A 23868-nucleotide genomic window follows, 5' to 3' on the forward strand; every position below is an offset into this window, starting at 1 on the left:
TAGAGAGAGCATATTTAAATACACACAGGACACCGGATAAGACAAGAGAAATACTCCAGATGTAACAGACTGACCCTAGCCCCCCGACACATAAACTACTGCAGCATAAATACTGGAGGCTGAGACAGGAGGGATCAGAAGACACTGTGGCCCCATCCGATGATACCCCGGACAGGGCCAAACAGGCAGGATATAACCCCACCCACTTTGCCAAAGCACAGCCCCCACACCACTAGAGGGATGTCTCCAACCACCAACTTACCGTCCTAAGACAAGGCCGAGTATAGCCCACAATGATCTCCGCCATGGCACAACCCAAGGGGGGGCGCCAACCCAGACAGGAAGACCACGTCAGTGACTCAACCCACTCAAGTGACGCACCCCTCCCATGGACGGCATGGAAGAACACCAGTAGGCCAGTGACTCAGCCCCTGTAAAAGGGTTAGAGGCAGAGAATCCCAGTGGAAAGAGGGGAACCGGCAAGGCAGAGACAGCAAGGGCGGTTCGTTGCTCCAGCCTTTCCGTTCACCTTCACACTCCTGGGCCAGACTATACTTAATCATAGGACCTACTGAAGAGATAAGTCTTCAGTAAAGACTTAAAGGTTGAGACTGAGTCTGCATCTCTCACATTGGTAGGCAGACCATTCCATAAAAATGGAGCTCTATAGGAGAAAGCCCTACCTCCAGCCGTTTGCTTAGAAATTCTAGGGACAATTAGGAGGCCTGCGTCTTGTGACCGTAGCGTACGTGTAGGTATGTACGGCAGGACCAAATCGGAAAGATAGGTAGGAGCAAGCCCATGTAATGCTTTGTAGGTTAGCAGTCTCCTAAGTTTCTGTGTGAGAAGAGAACAAGGAGCCCCTGGCCCCTTAACCTTGACCGCCATGTAAGTGTTTGAGGCCATAATGACTACTGTGTGTAATTATGGTGTGAGGCAGGCTGGAATGTGACTTCAAAGCGTCGCCCTACTCTGTCGCCCTACTCTTGTCATGTTGAGGGTGGAGAAATTGGGAAAATATTTCTTTAACATTTCTTTATTATTTAGGTTGTCTTTTTTTCCAATGGGCGGGTCTGCATGTAGAGGCACATTTGTCCAGTGAATCTGGAAGGACATAAAGCACAACTATAGTGGCTTGCGAATGTATTCACCCCCTTGGTATTTTTCCTATTTTGTTGCCTTACCACCTGGAATTAAAATATATTTTTTTGGGGGGGGTTGTATAATTTGATTTATACAACATGCCTACCAGTTTGAAGATGCAAAATATTTTTATTGTGAAACAAACAAGAAATAACACCAAAAAAACAGAACTTGAGCGTGCATAACTATTCACCCCCCCAAAGTCAATACTTTGTAGAGTCACCTTTTACAGCTGCAAGTCTCTTGGGGTATGCCTCTATAAGCTTGGCACATCTAGCCACTGGGAATTTTGCCCATTCTTCAAGGCAAATCTGCTCCAGCTCCTTCAAGTTGGATGGGTTCCCCTGGTGTACAGCAATCTTTAAGTCATACCACAGCTTTTCAATTGGATTGAGGTCTGGGCTTTGACTGGGCCATTTCAAGACATTTACATGTTTCCCCTTAAACCAATCGAGTGTTGCTTTAGCAGTATGCTTAGGGTTATTATCCTGCTTGGAGATGAACCTCCGTCCCAGTCTCAAATCTCTGGAAGACTGAAACAGGTTTCCCTCAAGAATTTCCCTGTATTTAGCACCATCCATCATTCCTTCAATTTTGACCAGTTTCCCAGTCCCTGCCGATGAAAAACATCCCCACAACATGATGCTGCCACCACCATGCTTCACTGTGGGGATGGTGTTCTCGGGGTGATGAGAGGTGTTGGGTTTGCACCAGACATTGCGTTTTCCTTGATGGCCAAAAAGCTACATTTTAGTCTCATCTGACCAGAGTACCTTCTTCCATATGTTTGGGGAGTCTCCCATATGCCTTTTGGTAAACACCAAACATGTTTGCTTTTTTTTTTTCTTGAAGCAATGGCTTTTTTCTGGCAACTCTTCCGTAAAGCCCAGCTCTGTGAAGTGTATGGCTTAAAGTGGTCCTATGGACAGATACTCCAATCTCCACTGTGGAGCTTTGCAGCTCATTCAGGATTATCTTTGGTCTCTTTGTTGCCTCTCTGATTAATGCCCTCCTTGCCTGGTCCGTGAGTTTTGGTGGGCGGCCCTCTCTTGGCAGGTTTGTTGTGGTGCCATATTCTTTCCATTTTTTAATAATGGATTTAATGGTGCTCTGTGGGATGTTCAAAGTTTTGGATATGTTTTTGTAACCCAACCCTGATCTGTACTTCTCCACAACTTTGTCCCTGACCTGTGTGGCGAGCTCCTTGGTCTTCATAGTGCCACTTGCTTGGTGGTGCCCCTTGCTTAGACTCTGAGGCCTTTCAGAACAGGTGTATATATACTGAGATCATGGCCAGATCATGTGACACTTAAATGAAGTCCATCTGTGTGAATCTAACTAATTATGTGACTTCTGAAGGTAATTGGTTGCACCATATCTTATTTAGGGGCTTCATAGCAAAGGGGGTGAATACATATGCACGCACCACTTTTCCATTTTTTTTTTTTTGAATTCTTTTAAACAAGTAGTTTTTAATTTCACTTCACCAATTTGGACTATTTTGTGTATGTCTATTACATGAAATCCAAATATAAATCTATTTAAATTACAGGTTGTAATGAAACAAAATAGGAAAAACACCAAGGGGGTGAATACTTATGCAAGACACTGTACTTCAGAACATTGTCATTAACATAGCTACAGTATCTGCATGTATAGATTCAGTCCTGAACACAAGATTGCTAAATGATTCTATACCTATATTACATTAAAGACTCTATGCCTATATTACATGAAAGATTCTATGTCTATATTACATTAAAGATTCTATGTCTATATTACATTAAAGATTCTATACCTATATTACATTAAAGATTCTATACCTATATTACATTAAAGATTCTATACCTACAGTTGAAGTCGGAAGTTTACATACACTTAGGTTGGAGTCATTAAAACTCGTTTTTCAACCATTCCACAAATTTCTTGTTAACAAACTATAGTTTTGGCAAGTCGGTTAGGACATCTACTTTGTGCATGACACAAGTCATTTTTCCAAGAATTGTTCACAGACAGATTATTTCACTTATAATTCACTGTATCACAATTCCAGTGGGTCAGAAGTTTACATACACTAATTTGACTGTGCCTTTAAACAGCTTGGAAACTTCCAGAAAATTATGTCATGGCTTTAGAAGCTTCTGATAGGCTAATTGACATCATTTGAGTCAATTGGAGGTGTACCTGTGGATGTACAGTGGGGAGAACAAGTATTTGATACACTGCCGATTTTGCAGGTTTTCCTACTTACAAAGCATATAGAGGTCTGTCAATTGTATCATAGGTACACTTCAACTGTGAGAGACGGAATCTAAAACAAAAATCCAGAAAATCACATTGTATGATTTTTAAGTAATTCATTTGCATTTTATTGCATGACATAAGTATTTGATCACCTACCAACCAGTAAGAATTCCGGCTCTCACAGATCTGTTCGTTTTTCTTTAAGAAGCCCTCCTGTTCTCCACTCATTACCTGTATTAACTGCACCTGTTTGAACTCGTTACCTGTATAAAAGACACATGTCCACACACTCAATCAAACAGACTCCAACCTCTCCACAATGGCCAAGACCAGAGAGCTGTGTAAGGACATCAGGGATAAAATTGTAGACCTGCACAAGGCTGGGATGGGCTACAGGACAATAGGTAAGCAGCTTGGTGAGAAGGCAACAACTGTTGGCGCAATTATTAGAAAATGCAAGACGTTCAAGATGACGGTCAATCACCCTCGGTCTGGGGCTCCATGCAAGATCTCACCTCGTGGGGCATCAATGATCATGAGGAAGGTGAGGGATCAGCCCAGAACTACACGGCAGGACCTGGTCAATGACCTGAAGAGATCTGGGACCACAGTCTCAAAGAAAACCATTAGTAACACACTACGCCGTCATGGATTAAAATCCTGCAGCGCACACAAGGTCCCCCTGCTCAAGCCAGCGCATGTCCAGGCCCGTCTGAAGTTTGCCAATGACCATCTGGATGATCCAGAGGAGGAATGGGAGAAGGTCATGTGGTCTGATGAGACACAAATAGAGCTTTTTGGTCTAAACTCCACTCGCCGTGTTTGGAGGAAGAAGAAGGATGAGTACAACCCCAAGAACACCATCCCAACCGTGAAGCATGGAGGTGGAAACATCATTCTTTGGGGATGCTGTTCTGCAAAGGGGACAGGACGACTGCACCGTATTGAGGGGAGGATGGATGGGGCCATGTATCGCGAGATCTTGGCCAACAATCTCCTTCCCTCAGTAAGAGCATTGAAGATGGGTCGTGGCTGGGTCTTCCAGCATGACAACGACCCGAAACACACAGCCAGTGCAACTAAGGAGTGGCTCCGTAAGAAGCATCTCAAGGTCCTGGAGTGGCCTAGCCAGTCTCCAGACCTGAACCCAATAGAAAATCTTTGGAGGGAGCTGAAAGTCCGTATTGCCCAGCAACAGCCCCGAAACCTGAAGGATCTGGAGAATGTCTGTATGGAGGAGTGGGCCAAAATCCCTGCTGCAGTGTGTGCAAACCTGGTCAAGAACTACAGGAAACGTATGATCTCTGTAATTGCAAACAAAGGTTTCTGTACCAAACATTAAGTTCTGCTTTTCTGATGTATCAAATACTTATGTCATGCAATAAAATGCAAATGAATTACTTAAAAATCATACAATGTGATTTTCTGGATTTTTGTTTTAGATTCCGTCTCTCACAATTGAAATGTACCTATGATAAAAATGACAGACCTCTACATGCTTTGTAAGTAGGAAACACTGCCGATTTTGCAGGTTATCAAATACTTGTTCTCCCCACTGTATTTCAAGGCCTACCTTCAAACTCAGTGCCTCTTTGCTTGACATCATGGGAAAATCAAAAGAAACCAGCCAACACCTCCGAAAAAATTGTAGACCTCCACAAGTCTGGTTCATCCTTGGGAGCAAATTCCAAACGTTTGAAGGTACCACGTTCATCTGTACAAACAATAGTACACAAGTATAAACACCATGGGACCACGCAGCCGTCATACCGCTCAGGAAGGAGACGCGTTCTTTCTCCTAGAGATGAACGTACTTTGGTGCGAAAAGTGCAACTCAATCCCAGAACAACAGCAAAGGACCTTGTGAAGACGCTGGAGGAAACAGGTAGAAAAGTATCTATATCCACAGTAAAACGAGTCCTATATCAACATAACATGAAAGGCCACTCAACAAGGAAGAAGCCACTGCTCCAAAACTGCCATAAAAAAGCCAGACTACGGTTCGCAACTGCATATGGGGACAAAGATTGTGCTTTTTGGAGAAAGGTCCTCTGGTCTGATAAAACAAAATTAGAAATATTTGGCCATAATGACCATCGTTATGTTTGGAGGGAAAAAGGGGGAGGCTTGCAAGCCGAAGAACAACATCCCAACCGTGAAGCATGGGGGTGGCAGCATCATGTTGTGGGGGTGCTTTGCTGCAGGAGGGACTGGTGCACTTCACAAAATAGATGGTATCATGAGGGAGGAAAATTATGTGGATATATTGAAGCAACATCTCAAGACATCAGTCAGGAAGTTAAAGCTTCGTCGCAAATGGGTCTTCCAAATGGACAATGACCCCAAGCATACTTCCAAAGTTGTGGCAAAATGGCTTAAGGACAACAAAGTCAAGGTATTGGAGTGGCCATCACAAAGCCCTGACCTCAATCCTATAGAAAATTTGTGAGCAGAACCGAAAAAGCGTGTGCGAGCAAGGAGGCCTATAAACCTGACTCAGTTACACCAGCTCTGTCAGGAGGAATGGGCCAAAATTCACGCAACTTATTGTGGGAAGCTTGTGGAAGGCTATATGGGGGGGGGGGTGATTAGTGTCGGTGGCGGCTCCAGTGCAGGTCGTATCCCCCACCCAGACCCCGGATCCGGCCATCGCGCCGGGCTGAACACCGTGCCTGGACTGGGCATCGGCACAAAGGAGGACTCTGGCCCTGGAGCTGGGTTGGACACCGTGCCTGGACTGGGCACCGGCGCAGAGGAAGGCTCCCGCCCTGGAGCTGGACTGGACGCTGTGCCTGGACATCGGCGCAGAGGAAGGCTCCGGCCTTGGAGCAGGACTGGACGCCGTGCCTGGACTGGGCATCGGCGCAGAGGAAGGCTCCGGCCTTGGAGCTGGACTGGACACCGTGCCTGGAAATTCCGGACCGTTGACCGTCGCCGGAGGTTCCGGACTGTGGACCGTCGCCAGAAGCTCCGGACCGGGAACCATCGCCGGAAGCTCTGGACTGTGAATGCGCACTGGAGGCTTAGTGCGTGGAGCCGGTACAGGTGGCACCGGACTGGTGACACGCACTTCAGGGCGAGTGCGGGGAATAGGCACAAGACGTACCAGACTGGGGAGGCACACTGGAGGCCTGATGCGTGGAGCCGGTACAGGTGGCACCGGACTGGTGACACGCACTTCAGGGCGAGTGCGGAGAATAGGCACAGGGCGTACCAGACTGGGGAGGGGCACTGGAGGCCTGATGCGTGGAGCTGGTACAGGTGGCACCGGACTGGTGACACGCACTTCAGGACGAGTGTGAGGAGCAGGCACAGGACGTACCGGACTGGGGACACGCACTTCAGGGCGAGTGCGAGGAGCAGGCACAGGACATACCGGACTGGGGCAAAGCACAGCCCCCACACCACTAGAGGGATGTCTCCAACCACCAACTTACCGTCCTAAGACAAGGCCGAGTATAGCCCACAACGATCTCCGCCATGGCACAACCCAAGGGGGGGGCGCCAACCCAGACAGGAAGACCACGTCAGTGACTCAACCCACTCAAGTGACGCACCCCTCCCATGGACGGCATGGAAGAACACCAGTAGGCCAGTGACTCAGCCCCTGTAAAAGGGTTAGAGGCAGAGAATCCCAGTGGAAAGAGGGGAACCGGCAAGGCAGAGACAGCAAGGGCGGTTCGTTGCTCCAGCCTTTCCGTTCACCTTCACACTCCTGGGCCAGACTATACTTAATCATAGGACCTACTGAAGAGATAAGTCTTCAGTAAAGACTTAAAGGTTGAGACTGAGTCTGCGTCTCTCACATTGGTAGGCAGACCATTCCATAAAAATGGAGCTCTATAGGAGAAAGCCCTACCTCCAGCCGTTTGCTTAGAAATTCTAGGGACAATTAGGAGGCCTGCGTCTTGTGACCGTAGCGTACGTGTAGGTATGTACGGCAGGACCAAATCGGAAAGATAGGTAGGAGCAAGCCCATGTAATGCTTTGTAGGTTAGCAGTCTCCTAAGTTTCTGTGTGAGAAGAGAACAAGGAGCCCCTGGCCCCTTAACCTTGACCGCCATGTAAGTGTTTGAGGCCATAATGACTACTGTGTGTAATTATGGTGTGAGGCAGGCTGGAATGTGACTTCAAAGCGTCGCCCTACTCTGTCGCCCTACTCTTGTCATGTTGAGGGTGGAGAAATTGGGAAAATATTTCTTTAACATTTCTTTATTATTTAGGTTGTCTTTTTTTCCAATGGGCGGGTCTGCATGTAGAGGCACATTTGTCCAGTGAATCTGGAAGGACATAAAGCACAACTATAGTGGCTTGCGAAAGTATTCACCCCCTTGGTATTTTTCCTATTTTGTTGCCTTACCACCTGGAATTAAAATATATTTTTTGGGGGGGGGGTTGTATAATTTGATTTATACAACATGCCTACCAGTTTGAAGATGCAAAATATTTTTATTGTGAAACAAACAAGAAATAACACCAAAAAAACAGAACTTGAGCGTGCATAACTATTCACCCCCCCAAAGTCAATACTTTGTAGAGTCACCTTTTACAGCTGCAAGTCTCTTGGGGTATGCCTCTATAAGCTTGGCACATCTAGCCACTGGGAATTTTGCCCATTCTTCAAGGCAAATCTGCTCCAGCTCCTTCAAGTTGGATGGGTTCCGCTGGTGTACAGCAATCTTTAAGTCATACCACAGCTTTTCAATTGGATTGAGGTCTGGGCTTTGACTGGGCCATTTCAAGACATTTACATGTTTCCCCTTAAACCAATCAAATGTTGCTTTAGCAGTATGCTTAGGGTTATTATCCTGCTTGGAGATGAACCTCCGTCCCAGTCTCAAATCTCTGGAAGACTGAAACAGGTTTCCCTCAAGAATTTCCCTGTATTTAGCACCATCCATCATTCCTTCAATTTTGACCAGTTTCCCAGTCCCTGCCGATGAAAAACATCCCCACAACATGATGCTGCCACCACCATGCTTCACTGTGGGGATGGTGTTCTCGGGGTGATGAGAGGTGTTGGGTTTGCACCAGACATTGCGTTTTCCTTGATGGCCAAAAAGCTACATTTTAGTCTCATCTGACCAGAGTACCTTCTTCCATATGTTTGGGGAGTCTCCCATATGCCTTTTGGTAAACACCAAACATGTTTGCTTTTTTTTTTTCTTGAAGCAATGGCTTTTTTCTGGCCACTCTTCCGTAAAGCCCAGCTCTGTGAAGTGTATGGCTTAAAGTGGTCCTATGGACAGATACTCCAATCTCCACTGTGGAGCTTTGCAGCTCATTCAGGATTATCTTTGGTCTCTTTGTTGCCTCTCTGATTAATGCCCTCCTTGCCTGGTCCGTGAGTTTTGGTGGGCGGCCCTCTCTTGGCAGGTTTGTTGTGGTGCCATATTCTTTCCATTTTTAATAATGGATTTAATGGTGCTCTGTGGGATGTTCAAAGTTTTGGATATGTTTTTGTAACCCAACCCTGATCTGTACTTCTCCACAACTTTGTCCCTGACCTGTGTGGCGAGCTCCTTGGTCTTCATAGTGCCACTTGCTTGGTGGTGCCCCTTGCTTAGACTCTGAGGCCTTTCAGAACAGGTGTATATATACTGAGATCATGGCCAGATCATGTGACACTTAAATGAAGTCCATCTGTGTGAATCTAACTAATTATGTGACTTCTGAAGGTAATTGGTTGCACCATATCTTATTTAGGGGCTTCATAGCAAAGGGGGTGAATACATATGCACGCACCACTTTTCCATTTTTTTTTTTTGAATTCTTTTAAACAAGTAGTTTTTAATTTCACTTCACCAATTTGGACTATTTTGTGTATGTCTATTACATGAAATCCAAATATAAATCTATTTAAATTACAGGTTGTAATGAAACAAAATAGGAAAAACACCAAGGGGGTGAATACTTATGCAAGACACTGTACTTCAGAACATTGTCATTAACATAGCTACAGTATCTGCATGTATAGATTCAGTCCTGAACACAAGATTGCTAAATGATTCTATACCTATATTACATTAAAGACTCTATGCCTATATTACATGAAAGATTCTATGTCTATATTACATTAAAGATTCTATGTCTATATTACATTAAAGATTCTATACCTATATTACATTAAAGATTCTATACCTATATTACATTAAAGATTCTATACCTACAGTTGAAGTCGGAAGTTTACATACACTTAGGTTGGAGTCATTAAAACTCGTTTTTCAACCATTCCACAAATTTCTTGTTAACAAACTATAGTTTTGGCAAGTCGGTTAGGACATCTACTTTGTGCATGACACAAGTCATTTTTCCAAGAATTGTTCACAGACAGATTATTTCACTTATAATTCACTGTATCACAATTCCAGTGGGTCAGAAGTTTACATACACTAATTTGACTGTGCCTTTAAACAGCTTGGAAACTTCCAGAAAATTATGTCATGGCTTTAGAAGCTTCTGATAGGCTAATTGACATCATTTGAGTCAATTGGAGGTGTACCTGTGGATGTACAGTGGGGAGAACAAGTATTTGATACACTGCCGATTTTGCAGGTTTTCCTACTTACAAAGCATATAGAGGTCTGTCAATTGTATCATAGGTACACTTCAACTGTGAGAGACGGAATCTAAAACAAAAATCCAGAAAATCACATTGTATGATTTTTAAGTAATTCATTTGCATTTTATTGCATGACATAAGTATTTGATCACCTACCAACCAGTAAGAATTCCGGCTCTCACAGATCTGTTCGTTTTTCTTTAAGAAGCCCTCCTGTTCTCCACTCATTACCTGTATTAACTGCACCTGTTTGAACTCGTTACCTGTATAAAAGACACATGTCCACACACTCAATCAAACAGACTCCAACCTCTCCACAATGGCCAAGACCAGAGAGCTGTGTAAGGACATCAGGGATAAAATTGTAGACCTGCACAAGGCTGGGATGGGCTACAGGACAATAGGTAAGCAGCTTGGTGAGAAGGCAACAACTGTTGGCGCAATTATTAGAAAATGCAAGACGTTCAAGATGACGGTCAATCACCCTCGGTCTGGGGCTCCATGCAAGATCTCACCTCGTGGGGCATCAATGATCATGAGGAAGGTGAGGGATCAGCCCAGAACTACACGGCAGGACCTGGTCAATGACCTGAAGAGATCTGGGACCACAGTCTCAAAGAAAACCATTAGTAACACACTACGCCGTCATGGATTAAAATCCTGCAGCGCACACAAGGTCCCCCTGCTCAAGCCAGCGCATGTCCAGGCCCGTCTGAAGTTTGCCAATGACCATCTGGATGATCCAGAGGAGGAATGGGAGAAGGTCATGTGGTCTGATGAGACACAAATAGAGCTTTTTGGTCTAAACTCCACTCGCCGTGTTTGGAGGAAGAAGAAGGATGAGTACAACCCCAAGAACACCATCCCAACCGTGAAGCATGGAGGTGGAAACATCATTCTTTGGGGATGCTGTTCTGCAAAGGGGACAGGACGACTGCACCGTATTGAGGGGAGGATGGATGGGGCCATGTATCGCGAGATCTTGGCCAACAATCTCCTTCCCTCAGTAAGAGCATTGAAGATGGGTCGTGGCTGGGTCTTCCAGCATGACAACGACCCGAAACACACAGCCAGTGCAACTAAGGAGTGGCTCCGTAAGAAGCATCTCAAGGTCCTGGAGTGGCCTAGCCAGTCTCCAGACCTGAACCCAATAGAAAATCTTTGGAGGGAGCTGAAAGTCTGTATTGCCCAGCAACAGCCCCGAAACCTGAAGGATCTGGAGAATGTCTGTATGGAGGAGTGGGCCAAAATCCCTGCTGCAGTGTGTGCAAACCTGGTCAAGAACTACAGGAAACGTATGATCTCTGTAATTGCAAACAAAGGTTTCTGTACCAAACATTAAGTTCTGCTTTTCTGATGTATCAAATACTTATGTCATGCAATAAAATGCAAATGAATTACTTAAAAATCATACAATGTGATTTTCTGGATTTTTGTTTTAGATTCCGTCTCTCACAATTGAAATGTACCTATGATAAAAATGACAGACCTCTACATGCTTTGTAAGTAGGAAACACTGCCGATTTTGCAGGTTATCAAATACTTGTTCTCCCCACTGTATTTCAAGGCCTACCTTCAAACTCAGTGCCTCTTTGCTTGACATCATGGGAAAATCAAAAGAAACCAGCCAACACCTCCGAAAAAAATTGTAGACCTCCACAAGTCTGGTTCATCCTTGGGAGCAAATTCCAAACGTTTGAAGGTACCACGTTCATCTGTACAAACAATAGTACACAAGTATAAACACCATGGGACCACGCAGCCGTCATACCGCTCAGGAAGGAGACGCGTTCTTTCTCCTAGAGATGAACGTACTTTGGTGCGAAAAGTGCAACTCAATCCCAGAACAACAGCAAAGGACCTTGTGAAGACGCTGGAGGAAACAGGTAGAAAAGTATCTATATCCACAGTAAAACGAGTCCTATATCAACATAACATGAAAGGCCACTCAACAAGGAAGAAGCCACTGCTCCAAAACTGCCATAAAAAAGCCAGACTACGGTTCGCAACTGCATATGGGGACAAAGATTGTGCTTTTTGGAGAAAGGTCCTCTGGTCTGATAAAACAAAATTAGAAATATTTGGCCATAATGACCATCGTTATGTTTGGAGGGAAAAAGGGGGAGGCTTGCAAGCCGAAGAACAACATCCCAACCGTGAAGCATGGGGGTGGCAGCATCATGTTGTGGGGGTGCTTTGCTGCAGGAGGGACTGGTGCACTTCACAAAATAGATGGTATCATGAGGGAGGAAAATTATGTGGATATATTGAAGCAACATCTCAAGACATCAGTCAGGAAGTTAAAGCTTCGTCGCAAATGGGTCTTCCAAATGGACAATGACCCCAAGCATACTTCCAAAGTTGTGGCAAAATGGCTTAAGGACAACAAAGTCAAGGTATTGGAGTGGCCATCACAAAGCCCTGACCTCAATCCTATAGAAAATTTGTGAGCAGAACCGAAAAAGCGTGTGCGAGCAAGGAGGCCTATAAACCTGACTCAGTTACACCAGCTCTGTCAGGAGGAATGGGCCAAAATTCACGCAACTTATTGTGGGAAGCTTGTGGAAGGCTATATGGGGGGGGGGGGTGATTAGTGTCGGTGGCGGCTCCAGTGCAGGTCGTATCCCCCACCCAGACCCCGGATCCGGCCATCGCGCCGGGCTGAACACCGTGCCTGGACTGGGCATTGGCACAAAGGAGGACTCTGGCCCTGGAGCTGGGTTGGACACCGTGCCTGGACTGGGCACCGGCGCAGAGGAAGGCTCCCGCCCTGGAGCTGGACTGGACGCTGTGCCTGGACATCGGCGCAGAGGAAGGCTCCGGCCTTGGAGCAGGACTGGACGCCGTGCCTGGACTGGGCATCGGCGCAGAGGAAGGCTCCGGCCTTGGAGCTGGACTGGACACCGTGCCTGGAAATTCCGGACCGTTGACCGTCGCCGGAGGTTCCGGACTGTGGACCGTCGCCAGAAGCTCCGGACCGGGAACCATCGCCGGAAGCTCTGGACTGTGAATGCGCACTGGAGGCTTAGTGCGTGGAGCCGGTACAGGTGGCACCGGACTGGTGACACGCACTTCAGGGCGAGTGCGGGGAATAGGCACAAGACGTACCAGACTGGGGAGGCACACTGGAGGCTTAGTGCGTGGAGCCGGTACAGGTGGCACCGGACTGGTGACACGCACTTCAGGGCGAGTGCGGGGAATAGGCACAAGACGTACCAGACTGGGGAGGCACACTGGAGGCCTGATGCGTGGAGCCGGTACAGGTGGCACCGGACTGGTGACACGCACTTCAGGGCGAGTGCGGAGAATAGGCACAGGACGTACCAGACTGGGGAGGGGCACTGGAGGCCTGATGCGTGGAGCTGGTACAGGTGGCACCGGACTGGTGACACGCACTTCAGGACGAGTGTGAGGAGCAGGCACAGGACGTACCGGACTGGGGACACGCACTTCAGGGCGAGTGCGAGGAGCAGGCACAGGACATACCGGACTGGGGAGGCACACTGGATGCCAGATGCGTGGAGCCGACACAGGTTTCACCAGACTACTAACCGGATCTTCTGGTCAAATGTTGAGCAGAACACACTTGCACAACATCTTTCTCATCTCTCCCAACTTCTCCATTGCCTCCCTGACAGTCTCTGGCTCTTCCCGCGGCTCAGCCGCCAGCTCCATGTGCCTCCCCCCCCCAAACAATCTTGGGGTTTCTGTGGCCGTGGTCTGACGACACGCTCCTCCAGAGTTTGCCATTTGGGCTCTGGCACTCTCCTCGGCTCGACCGGCCACCCCTTGTGCCCCCCCCCCAAAAAAAAAATCTTTGGGTTGTCCTTGGGCTTTCTGTGGCCGCAAACCCTGGCATCGCTGTCCTCCATTATTACCTTCCGTCTGCCGCCAAGGAAGGGTTTCGCATCCACCCATCACTTCTTCCCATGTCCAAAACTCCTTTACCTGGTGAACACACTGCTTGGTCCTGGTTTGTTGGGATATTCTGTCACGTTCTTGGAAATGAGCGGACCAAGGCGCAGCGTGAGTATAGTTCCACATATTTATTTAAGTGAAACTAACAAAACAAAATTTACAAAGACCGTGAGGACGTAGTGCCCAAACACACTAACAATCAATCAATATCCCACAAAACACAGCTGGGGAAATAGCTACCTAAATATGATCCCCAATCAGAGGCAACGATAAACAGCTACCTCTAATTGGGAACCATATCAGCACCAACATAGAAATAGACATACTAAATCACCCCCTAGTCACGCCCTGACCTACTACACCATAGAGAACCAAGGGCTCTCTATGGTCAGGGCGTGACAATAGACAGATGAGTCAAAAGTATAACTTTTTGGATGACATTGGTCCCATTATGCCTGGTGAAAACCAAACACTGCATTCCACAGTAAACTTTATACCAATGGTCAACCATGGCAGTTCATGCTTGAAAACCAACAAATATCGCTGACTTAAAGCATTTCTGTATGCAGAGTGGGCCAAAATTCCTCCACAGTGATGTGGGAGACTGGTCAACAACTACAGGATTAATTTGGTTGGCGTCATTGCAGCTAAAGGTGGCACAACCAGTTATTGAGTGTAAGGGAGCAATTACTTTTTCACACAGGGGAATTGGGTGTTGCAAAACTTTGTTAAATAAATAAAATAATTAACTTTTTTGTTGTCATTTGTAACCTCAGGTTCCCTTTATCTAATTGTAGGTTTTGGTTGAAGATCTGATAACATTCAGTATGAAAAATTGAGAAAATCAGACAGGGGGGCAAATACTTTTTCACAGCACTGTAGATGGGGCAGAGAGGGCCAACATTCCTGCACCACTACAGGGGTAAACTACAGGGCATGTCATGTCGTCAGAGCATCTTGCTGTAGTTCCGACAAAGACAAGCTTTTGTCATGGTATCAGTGAAAGCATAAATCACATCAGGGTTCTTATAGTGTCCTTTCAGTGAAAAGCTGCAGGGTTTTAATTGTAGAGCGCTTGAATGGATAATGCTAGACGAGGGATGTGCAATGCTGGAACATAGCTACTGTAGGCCAGTTTGCCTTGAGCGTGGTGCTTCACTCATAACAATACCAGTGGGACACTAGTGATTTAACTCTCCTTGTGTATTGATGACAGACTCTCATGTCAGTGGAAGGTTTGTGTTATTAACAGCTCATATTTCACTCTGCTGGAATGCATGGCTGTCTCATTGAAAGCCCTGGCACAGGAGGCCACCTCTAAAACAGTAGGCTGTAAAGGTAAGTCATTTGTTGGAATGTGAAGGCTTTGGCCAGCCATGTATCACTTTTTTGTATGTTGCATGTAATTAGAAGGTCCTGTCAATACTCTTATTTATCTAATCTCTCAGATCTTTATAACTTTCTTGGTTTGTGTTCTTTTTTTGGCAGATGGGAGTTTGCTGCATGTTCTCACCATGGAAACAGATTCAACAGAAAGACAACAATACAGCTCACAGTGATGACGACTTGGCTCTGTATGTGCACAGACTGATGTGTCATCTAACCTGATGATAGGCAGACAGACAGTTTTAACGGACACTCACTGACGGCCGAATCATAACTTCAGATCTGCGAGCGTTACAAATGTTCGCACAATACTCCCATTGACATGAATGAATGACTGACGATGACAGGGGATTGATGCTGAAGAATTGTAGATACTGCATTTACAGTAGTAGGTTCTAAACTCAGTCCTTTGGGACCATCAATCATTTCATGTATAGTATTGTATAGAATAACTTAATTTTTTATGGAGCACAGAGACCTTTATTGGTGTGTGTGTGTGTGTGTGTGTGTGTGTGTGTGTGTGTGTGTGTGTGTGTGTGTGTGTGTGTGTGTGACTCAGCCCTGTGCCATCGACTTACTCTCTCTTCCCACAGGTAGAGCCCTGCATGCAGACAGACAGCCCCTGGTGGGTGAGTCAGTCTGGTTGAGGAGGCGGGACAGGGAGGGAGGGGGGTTAGAAGAGGTGATCCACCAGCTCCCTCCACAGGGTAAAGATCCTGTCCAAATATGACATCACTGACCTCCTAAAGGCCAAGCAGCTCTGCCAGTGTATGAAGGCAGAGGGTTGGAGCTGGATGGGGAGAGCGTGTATGTTACAGAGGGTTGGAGCTGGATGGGGAGAGCGTGTATGTTACAGAGGGTTGGAGCTGGATGGGGGAGAGCGTGTACCAACAGGGTCCTCCACCTCTACAGGTTGACAGCTGCAGGGACAAAGGGCCAGGGGGCCCCAGACTACCTGGCTGCTATGCTGACTTTATTTCCATCACACCCAGTTGGACTCCCCCTATTTAACAACATCTTACGTGAAGCCCATGGAATAACAAAGAGTAAAAATAACATCTCACTTTTCAGATACATTATTATAAGCGTTGCTGTCGCACTCCGTTTTAAAGAGCACAATTATGTTTTCATTGGTTTGCCTCTTTAATTAAAGCAATAGTAGCAGTACTAAATGTCTTAATTGAAAACTGTTTTTATATCATTGCTAGATTACAAATATTAGTCTAAACCTTCTCATAGGATTGTGAAGATTCAACAACCTCCCTTGCAACTCCCCAGTCAGAAAACTGGACACCAAGTCACTCTGCTTACTTATTATCTCGAATTACCCAAGAAGAAATAGTGTATCTGTAATTTACAAATCTCAGAGCAGAAAGAAATCTTGAGCAGGTTGCTCATGCCGGCCTGCCTTTCAAAATAGTTATGTGGATGGGTGTGAAGTAAAGTTCTTGATTTATTCATGGCGACAGATAATTGCTGGTGTCTTGTCATCTGTCAGAAACACTGGGCCAAGGGATGTTCCAAACTACAGTCAAAGCTTTTTGTGTTCGGACCATAAATCTGTCAAGCTCTGCTGTAAATCTCAGGCCTCTTAGGAAGCCTGTTTGTGCACTATACAGATGTAGGATCTTAAATTGATCACCCTGTTGGATGATAACGTTTCTGCAAAGCAGGACATTTAAAACATGTAGTGTATTTGAGGTTTAAAAAGGCTTCTGAAAATTGTAATTTCCACTTTGAAATTTCCAACATGATTTCTCCTTACGAAAAATGAATCAACCCCTGAAAAAATTCCATTAATTATAATCCACATAAAAAATAAAATGTCCTATTGACGCAGGATTATTTTCCTGCTGTAGCAAACTGGCTCAAATTAAGATCCTACATCTGTAGGACAATAGGCTATGACGCAGCACACTGTGCTGTGCTAGCCCCAAATCCTTTCCGCTACAAATTAATCAAAGACAGTGCTGGACTACCTGGTGCTGTAATTACAGATGAAGGGTGTGACGTGCTGACGGAGGGAATTAGATGCTTCCAATTTCTGATGGAGCAAATGAACACCCCACAGGTGGAGGAGGGAATGGAGATGTGGGTGCAGAGCATTAAACACTGGCTCTGTCTGCTAGTTTGCTTAGAATTTAAGATGGCTTGGGGCAGCAGCTCCGGTGACTATGCTGACAATGCTCATTCTAACCCCTTGTGAAAAATAAAACACTTGATTGACCATAATTTGATTGGAGTCCACTTGAATTGGCAATCTCAATTGGTTTAGATGGCATATATAATGCCATGATTTTAGGTGGAACAATCAAGGTGAAGTGTCTTGCTCAAGGGTACCTCTTTTTAACGGTCAAAAGGCAAGCTTTGGTCAAAGCCAAGGGCACTATGGCTACACAAGCTTCACGTTTTAATTTTTTTTATAAACAGTTGTTGTTGTACACTAAGAAGAGACAAGAGATGTAGAATGTAGAATTAGTATAATTAGACAAGCTTGAAATAGCACCACAACTTACTTCACAAGGTTAGGCTACTGCAAGATGCCTATGTTCTCTCAGACTCCAGAGAGCCAGTCCTGCCAAAACACTGAGCTTCAGTTCCCAGGATCAAAGTCCTCAGCTAGTATTGCATTATCGCCGACTTGTTCATCAGACACTCTACCTGTACAGGTCGTACATCCTCCCTTTTATCGTACATCCTCCCTCTCATCCAATAACTCAGTCAGTCCAGGATGTGGCTAACCAAGTAGATGCTTCAGATTCTCCTGGGATCATTCTGCTAAGATGACATCAAACTAGTGATGGCTGATGACATTAAAAGTTAGGGAGAAATTATGGATGAAAATGATGTTGATAAAAAAAGCTAATATGGTATATATGCAGCAGATATATAGTTTCATTTACAAGGATGATTTTTGAACGTTTCATATGTTTTTATCCCTCCCCTCAGATCTTAGAGGACCATCTTGAGAGGAGCCGTGTCTGCAATCAAACCAAGGGACAAGGGAAATAAATGTGAGAGGGTATAGTCTAACATTGAAGTCATGGTGACTCAGAAGCTCATATTGTTACGGGGATGAATTGATAGAAGATATGAAGACATGGGCAAAATAGTTACTCTTCACTGTTCTTTAGGGAAAGCTCTGACTGGAATTGTCTGGTTGTGACCCACCCACCTTTTCCAAAACCCAACCTATGATTAGCATGGAAAGGTTATGGCTTTTACAACTAATTTCAAATTATAGAGCGAACACCATGTCAGAGTGTGCAGATCTGTGTTTAAGAAACCTAGAAATTACGTCCTAATTGCAGAACAAGAAAAGGAAGGACAATGTTGTAATTCTCTCCTAAACAACTTTTTCCCCCACCAACAATAACTCTCTGCCTTTTACTTTAGCGTTGCAATGACATCGCTCTCACCATGTCAGTGCAGGAAACAAACGTAAAAACACCTTTGCATGACACAAACCTGGACATGGACATTTCTCTTTCAAATTGTTTATTTGACCAACAAGGCATTCTACATTGTAGGCCTCTACAAAATCGATCCAAATTAGCATCCCCAAACTGAAAAGTCAAGCTACGCCTATGACAGCAGCTTAAAGGTTAAACGTTGGAAATTCTATCGCTAAATGAGTGCATCAGCTGCTGAGTGGAGGACAGCTCATAATAATGTCTGGATTGGATCAAATTAAATTTGATACCATTCCACTTATTCCGCTCCAGCCATTACCACGAGGCCGTCCTCCCCAATTAAGGTGCCACCAACCTCCTGTAGTGTGCATAGCCATTTACACCACTTAAGCCAAAGCAGTTAACTGTTGGGAAGGCTCAAAACAAGCACCTTGTACCTCGTAGGCCTAATTGACTTTTTAAGCAGCGCGCTATAAACCCAGGCAGGAAGGAAACAATGTCTTCAATGACCTCTCAATGAGTGTGTGATAAGAGTGATGACCCCCAGCAGCATTTGGGCTGATATGATCAGCAGAGTCCAGTCTGACAGGTGAAGCTACAGAGCCTTAGAGAACAAGTGACGTTGTAAATCTACATTTTTTAAAATGTTTTTGAAAGCATGCACTCAAGCAGTGTAATGACAGTGCCTTGGAAGTTAAAGAAAAAGAAGGTCAATGTTCTTTTAGAGGAGATATATATCATTTGCCAGTGCGTTTGAACCTAAAAAACAAACATTGTAATGGGTATGTTTCATTTTGTAGGTATGTGTATTGCTTGAGGTTTGTCTTGTGATCTGTTTCTCATGCGGTATCATGTTAAGATAAAAAAAAAAAATCAGGTTACTCCTTCCTCCAGGAATGGAGACTGATATGGCCATGTGTTGCTTCTACATGTATGGGTCAATTATGTGCCTATACTGTACATGCCGCAGTAAATTATTAGAGGTATGACACATACAGTACACACAGTAACAGACATACAACACAGTTAGTAGCAGTATGGATATTCAGCTAGCGGGATATATGCTGCACCGGCAGGATAGAACAGCACACGAGGGGGGGGAGGTCTGTGCATATTTGTAAACAACAGCTGGGGCACGAAATCTAAGGAAGTCTCTAGATTTTGCTCACCTGAAGTAGAGTATGTTGTGATAAATTGCAGGCCAGACTACTTGCCTAGAGAGTTTTCAGCTATACATTTCATTGCTGTTTATTTACCACCACAGACAGATGCTGGCACTAAGACCACACTCAGTCAGTTGTATAAGGAAATAAGCAAACAGGAAACCACTCACCCAGAGGCGGCGCTCCTAGTGGCCGGAGACTTTAATGCAGGGAAACTTAAATCAGTTCTACCAAATTTGTATCAACATGTTAAATGTGCAACCAGAGGGAAAAAAAATTATAGATCACCTGTACTCCACACACAGCGACGCATACAAAGCTCTCCCTTGCCCTCCATTTGGTAAAGCCGACCACAACTCTATCGTCCTGATTCCAGCTTACAAGCAAAAATGAAAGCAGGAAGCACCAGTGACTCGGTCTATAAAAAAATGGTCAGATGAAGCAGATGCTAAACTACAGGACTGTTTTCCTATCACAGACTGGAACATGTTCCGGGATTCTTCCGATGGCATTGAGTAGTACGCCACATCAGTCACTGGCTTTATCAATAAGTGCATCGAGGACGTCGTCCCCACAGTGACTGTACGTACATACCCCAACCAGAAGCCATGGATTACAGGCAAAATTCGCACTGAGTTAAAGGGTAGAGCTGCCGCTTTCAAGGTGCGGGACTCTAACCCGGAAGTTTACAAGAAATCCTGCTATGCCCTGCGACGAACCATCAAACAGACAAAGCATCAATACAGGGCTAAGACTGAATCCTACTACACCGGCTCCGACGCTCGTCTTATGTGGCAGGGCTTACAAACTATTACAGACTACAAAGGGAAGCACAGCTTCCCAGTGACACGAGCCTACCAGATGAGCTAAATCCCTTCTATGCTCGCTTTGAGGCAAGCAACACTGAGGCATGCATGAGAGCATTAGCTGTTCCGGACGACTGTGTGATCACGCTGTCCATAACCGACGTGAGTAAGACCTTTAAACAGGTCAACATACACAAGGCTGCGGGGCCAGACAGATTACCAAGACGTGTGCTCTGGTCATGTGCTGACCAACTGGCAGGTGTCTTCACTGACATTTTCAACATGTCCCTGATTGACTCTGTAATACCAACATGTTTCAAGCAGACCACCATAGTCCCTGTGCCGAAGAACACAAAGGCAATGTGCCTAAAGACTACAGACCCATAGCACTCACGTCCGTAGCCATGAAATGCTTTGAAAGGTTGGTAATGGCTCACATCAACACCATTATCCCAGAAACCCTAGACCCACTCCAATTTTCATACCGCCCAAACAGATCCACAACAGGAACACTTATGTGAGAATGCTATTCATTGACTACAGCTCAGCGTTCAACACCATAGTACCTTCAAAGCTCATCACTAAGCTAAGGATCCTGGGACTAAACAACTCCCTCTGCAACTGGATCCTGGACTTCCTGACGGGCCACCCCCAGGTGGTAAGGGTAGGTAGCAACACATCTGCCACGCTGATCCTCAACACTGGAGCTCCACAGGGGTGCGTGCTCAGTCCCCTCCTGTACTCCCTGTTCACCCATGACTGCATGGCCAGGCACGACTCCAACACCATCATTAAGTTTGCAGACGACACAACAGTGGTAGGCCTGATCACCGACAACGATGAGACAGCCTATAGGGAGGAGGTCAGAGACCTGGCCGGGTGGTGCCAGAATAACAACCTATCCCTCAATGTAACCAAGACTAAGGAGATGATTGTGGATTACAGTAAAAGGAGGACCGAGCATGCCCCCATTCTCATCGACGGGGCTGTAGTGGAGCAGGTTGAGAGCTTAAAGTTCCTTCGTGTCCACATCAACAACAAACTGGAATGGTCCAAACACACCAAGACAGTCGTGAAGAGGGCACGACAAAGCCTATTCCCCCTCAGGAAACTAAAAAGATTTGTCATGGGTCATGAGATCCTTAAAAGGTTCTACAGCTGCAACATCGAGAGCATCCTGACGGCCTCTGACCGCAAGGCACTACAGAGGGTAGTGCGTACGGCCCAGTACATCACTGGGGCTAAGCTGCCTCCCATCCAGGACCTCCACACCAGGCGGTGTCAGAGGAAGGCTCTAAAAATTGTCAAAGACCCCAGCCATAGACTGTCTTCTCTACTACCACATGGTAAGCGGTACCGGAGTGCCAAGTCTAGGACAAAAAGGCTTCTCAACAGTTTTTACCCCCAAGCCATAAGACTCCTGAACAGGTAATCAAATGGCTACCCGGACTATTTGCATTGTGGGCCCCCCCCAACCCCTCTTTTTCCGCAGCTGCTACTCTTTGTTTATCATATATGCATAGTCACTTTAACTATACATTCATGTACATACTACCTCAATTGGGCCAGCCAACCAGTGCTCCAACACATTGGCTAACCGGGCTATCTGCATTGTGTCCCGCCCCCCCACCACCTGCCAACCCCTCTTTTACGCTACTGCTACTCTCTGTTCATCATATATGCATAGTCACTTTAACCATATCTACATGTACATACTACCTCAATCAGCCTGACTAACCGGTGTCTGTATGTAGCCTCGCTACTTTTATAGCCTTGCTACTGTATATAACCTGTCTTTTTACTGTTGTTTTATTTCTTTACTTACCTATTGTTCACCTAACACCTTTTTTACACTATTGGTTAGAGCCTGTAAGTAAGCATTTCACTGTAAGGTCTACACGTGTCAAATTCATTGCTTACAAACGTCATCTGCAGGGATATTGATTTATTTGTTGATTATGTTCTTCTACTTGTATGGGATATGTAGAGCAAAACATTGTACAAAATAAGCTATCAGCACAAGAGTGTCAGAGAATGTCGTAAAGAGGTAAGTGGCACCTTGGTGAGAGGAAGAAGATTGCTGCTGCCACTAAATCAAACCATGAAAGTTTCCTATTACAGTATCGTAATTCATTAATTTAGACAAATGGTTCCTCTGCTCACATCAAAACTGTCTTTCACCTCTAACAGAGGAAGGGTTGGGGGACGGGGATGTGGAGGAGGTGGGTAGGCCGTGGAGGAAGAAGGGGGAAACAGGGTAGCAAATAGAGGCCAAGCAGCACTTGAGCCAACAGTGATTACAGGTGATAATTGTTAAATATTTTGTGTTCTTTTCCCCCAGCTTTGAAGTCTTGGCCCTTGTCTGTTCAAGTCCTGTTGGCCACTCAAGCTTGATTTATGACAGTTTCACGCTAGACATCCAAATTACACTGTACCTTTGTCTAGCCATGGCAAGGTAAGAATCACTCAATAGAACGTGGCTAATTGTTGCCGTAGAGATATCTGATGTTCATGTCACATATGATGATAAGTGTTTTTGCTCAATTTTCTCAGCTATAAGGTGTAAAGAGGAGTTTATTGATGTAGCTTACCTGATGAAGTCACTACATGTCAAGCGTGAAACCACAATTAGTCATTATTTTCGCTGAACACCCACGATATTATACTTTAACTGTGACAATAAAATAGTGTGGGTGCGAAATAAGTGAACTTTGATGAAGTGATTCTTTGTAAGGTTCTTTGTAAGGTTGATTTCTAACATTGCCATTTGATGATAGTGTTATAACATCCTGATAGCATTTTATAATATGTATAATATGTATTTCCAGAGCAAGTTTATGTTAATCTCTTTCAACTACTGTGTGTGCGAGACTTAGTGAATCACAACTACTGCAATGCTTTCTCAGTCCTAAAAAAAACTATTCCTGAGATGTAAAAAGTGACTCATTGTTTTTAAGATAGCATTTCTATCTGTCAGGACATTCATACTCAAACATTTGCCTACAGAAATTTCACAATGTCTTCTAAGCACCATTATTTTTAGGGTACTCATTATTTTTGAGATAACATTTCTACTGAAATATTCCAGACATTTCACAAATGTCTTCCCTCCAACAACATACCATGTTTTTTTTCACATTGTTGTAATGCTGCTGGATATCATCACATGTTCATGTTCCATTGTGACACTGATAATGCTAATAATGCATCTCAGAAGTAGAGCAGATCCTGCA

This window comes from Salmo salar, chromosome ssa09 (genome assembly GCF_905237065.1).
Source record: "Salmo salar chromosome ssa09, Ssal_v3.1, whole genome shotgun sequence".
NCBI lineage: Eukaryota > Metazoa > Chordata > Actinopteri > Salmoniformes > Salmonidae > Salmo > Salmo salar.